Source organism: Myotis brandtii, unplaced genomic scaffold, assembly GCF_000412655.1.
Source record: "Myotis brandtii unplaced genomic scaffold, ASM41265v1 scaffold105, whole genome shotgun sequence".
Taxonomy (NCBI): domain Eukaryota; kingdom Metazoa; phylum Chordata; class Mammalia; order Chiroptera; family Vespertilionidae; genus Myotis; species Myotis brandtii.
This window is the reverse complement of record NW_005353538.1, coordinates 3,090,036-3,093,429: the sequence shown is the minus strand read 5'-3', so window position 1 is coordinate 3,093,429 and position 3,394 is coordinate 3,090,036. Positions and strand designations below refer to the sequence as shown.

Here is a 3,394-nt window from a genome sequence, read left to right as displayed (position 1 = left end):
CACAAGAACATTGTAACTATGGTGACCACTACCTTGTTTACCTCTGGCTATAAAATAAAGGCTCAGCTTGCCTCTGGATCTCTCTCTGTGGCCTCAGCCAGACACAGGAAGATCCACCTAGAGCCAGCTTATTGTCTTTGTCTGTCATTTCTCCATCTTTCGCTGCCCTCACTCAGGCTTTCGAACCCTTGGCTGAGCTGGCACGGAACATGTGGCGCCCAACACGGGGCTGAGTTCGGGGGAACTGCAGTTGTCAGGTGAAAGGACGCTCTAGTGAAGCATGTGCGGAAAACAAAAAAGAAGGTAAGGAGCGAAGTTCAGTAATAACTAGGTGTAAAACATGGGAAATTCAGGATCGCAGGAAAAGAATTTATATGTATCCATGCTTAAGGCTATGCTCCAAGCACGGGGCTGTTCTGTGAGATATCAACAGCTCTTCGATTTGTTGGATTTTATAAGTAAAACCTGCCCATGATTTTCTGAGGAAGGAAAGGTAAATATAGAGGCATGGGAGAAGGTAGGAAAACAACTTAGAGATCATTATATAGCTGAAGGTCCAGAGGAAATGGCTGCCTCTGCTTTCAGTCTGTGGTCCCTAACTGGGGACTGCCTAGAGCCCACTCCAGAAAGGGAGTGGATGAATATGGCAGGGGAATCAAGACAGATGGGGGAAGGCTACCAGAGGCTTCCAACTCCACCTGTACCATCGGTGCCTCCGCTGCCTCCTCCAGTCCCTGGGGCTATACTCCTGTGGGAGAGAGCCCTCCGGACGATGCGCTTCCTCCCAAATATGAACGAGGATTGGATGAAGCAAGGGAACAGCCCCGGCAGGTTTGGGATGATGGGGTCTGGTGCAATCATTTGGGGAGCTCACTGTTGCTCATAAGCCTCTCCTTTTACCCCCTAAACAAGCAGAAAAAGAATGGTGCCTTTGTCTCTACTCCAGCAGACTCTGTATGAGGCCAGGCAGGCTGGGGAAGATATTTCAGGATTCAGTTTATATCCTGTATTTGAGAAGCCTGATCCTCAGAATCCAGGTCAGATGCTCCGTGGCCATCAGTCTATACCTTTTAAGACTTTGAAGGAGTTGAGGACTTCTTGTCCTATGTATGGACCAACCTCCCCCTTTGTGCTGCGGTTACTAGATACAGTATCTGAGGAAGCTATGGCTCCTAGTGACTGGAATACTGTCGCGAAGGCTTGTCTCTCACCTGGAGATTACTTATTATGGAAATCTAATTGGGCAGAGCTTAGTGCAGAGCAGGCTAACAGAATCCACGCTCATGGGGTACCCATTGCAATTTATATGCTCATGGGCACCGGACCTCATGGGGCTTTGCAGGCTCAGTTAGTATACCCCATGCGAGCTTATCAGCAGATAAATACATGTCACCAAAACCTGGAGGCAAGTGCCAACAAAAGGGGAAAAGTCTTTAGACATAAGCAAAATTAGGCAAGGCCCTGAGGAGCCATATCAGGATTTTGTGGCTCATTTGTTTAAGCCGTAGGCAGGGTTGTGGCTGACCCTGAGGCTGGAATGATACTCGTGAAACAATTAGCTGTTGAAAATGCAAATGGAGTGTGTCAAGAGGCTTTACGTCCCTACAGGAAGAATGGTCCTGGACATGATTTCATCTGTGTGCTGACATTGGACCAGCCTATGTTCAAGGAGCAGTATTAGCTGCCACATTAAAGGAGATGTTGTTCGCTGGTCAGCAGAAAAGGAAAGGGGGATGCTTTAACTGGCAAACTAGGGCATTTTGCTAAAGACTGTAATACTAGAAATAGAAGTCAAAGGGCTACAGGGAGTGGAAACAAGCAGTCCAGACTATGTCCAAGATGCAGGAGAGGAAAGCATTGGGTAAATAAATGCCACACCAAGACTGATGCTGATGGTAATCCAATACCCGCTAGGCAGGGAAACTTCAAGCGGGGCCAGCCCCGGCCCCACCAAACAGTAGGGGCCTTATCCTTAACCCCACTACAGCCGGCTCGGTCCCAAAACCAACGTTCGAAACCTCTACCGTGCCACCCCGGGAAGCGCAGGATTGGACCTCAGTCCCACCTCCCGATGTGTACTAACCCCAGAGATGGGGCCTCAGGCCATTGCCACCAGAGTGTATGGTCCCCTTCCCGCAGGCGTCATGGGACTAATTTTAGGGAGGAGCAGTTTAACATTGAAAGGGTTTCAAGTCTGCCCGGGGTGATAGATCAGGACTATACTGGAGAAATTAAAGTAATGGCACAAACAATTAATACTATAGTTCAGGTCTTACCAGAAACAGAAATAGCACAAATTCTCCTTCTGCCCTACTACCCAGAAGGGCGGCCCTCAACCGGTCACCCCCGTGGTACAGAGGGCTTTGGGTCCAGCGAAGCGGTATACTGGGCAAGATTAGTTAAGCAGGGCTGGCCTGAGTTAGAACTAAGGGTTAATGGGAAATCTTTTAAAGGGGTTATAGATACTGGAGCTGATGTGTCAGTCACTGCGTCCAGACATTGGCTGCAGGCCTGGGCTTTAAACCCCACGGCTTCTGAATTGCAAGGAGTAGAACATGTTACTCAGCCTTTGCAGAGTGCTCAACTCCTTCAATGGGAAGATCCAGACAGAAATACAGGCTATTTTTAGCCTTATGTATTGCAACATTTGCCTGTTAACCTATGGGGTCAAGTTATACTAGAGCAGATGGGAGTTTTAATAACAAGTCCCAGTTCCATTGTGACATCTTAAATGCTTATTCAAGGATTTCACCCCCTAACAGGGCTAGGAAAGAATCAGCAAGGGAAGCATTTATCTCTCCCAATGTCCACTCAAAAGGGGAGGCATGGATTAGATTACCAGAATTTTCAATAGGGGTCTTGATTGTCTCTCCAACCCAGCGTACAGCAGCTAAAATTACCTGGCTTGCGGATACCCGTCTGGGTTGATCAATGGCCCCTAGCTGCATAAGAATTGGTTTGAATGCAACTTGAGGCAAGGCATATTGAACCCACTCACAGTCCATGGAACACACCCATCTAATCTAATAAAAGAGAAACATGCAAATTGACCGTAACTCCGCTACCCCCACAAGCCACGCTCACCAGCCAATCAGGAGCAAATATGCAAATTAACCCAACTAAGATGGCGGCGGCCACGGAGCTGGAGCAAGCAGGAGGCTTAGGTTGCCCCTGGCAATGGAGGAAGCCAAGCTTCCTGCCTTCCCTGGCTGGGCCTGAGCTCCGCTCAAGGCTACAAAGTTTCAATTATAGAAGATAAATAAATCCCAGATATCTGCTTCCAGGCCGGTGCCATGGCCAGCCTGAAAATGGCCATCAGCCCCTCACCCAGGCTGGCCAGGCACCCCAGTGGGGACCCCCACCCTGAAGGGGCTGTGGCCAGCCTGAAAACAGC

At 49.0% G+C, this 3,394-nt stretch overlaps 1 long non-coding RNA gene across 1 annotated transcript in view; it reads left to right on the top strand.

Moving 5' to 3' along the window:
- Positions 1-143: 143 nt before the first annotated feature.
- LOC102250571 overlaps positions 144-3,394 on the top strand; it is a 13,475-nt gene continuing 10,224 nt past the window's right edge. The window contains exon 1 of the long non-coding RNA XR_313019.2: positions 144-303. This is a non-coding gene — a long non-coding RNA (uncharacterized LOC102250571). The remainder of the gene's footprint in view (positions 304-3,394) is intronic.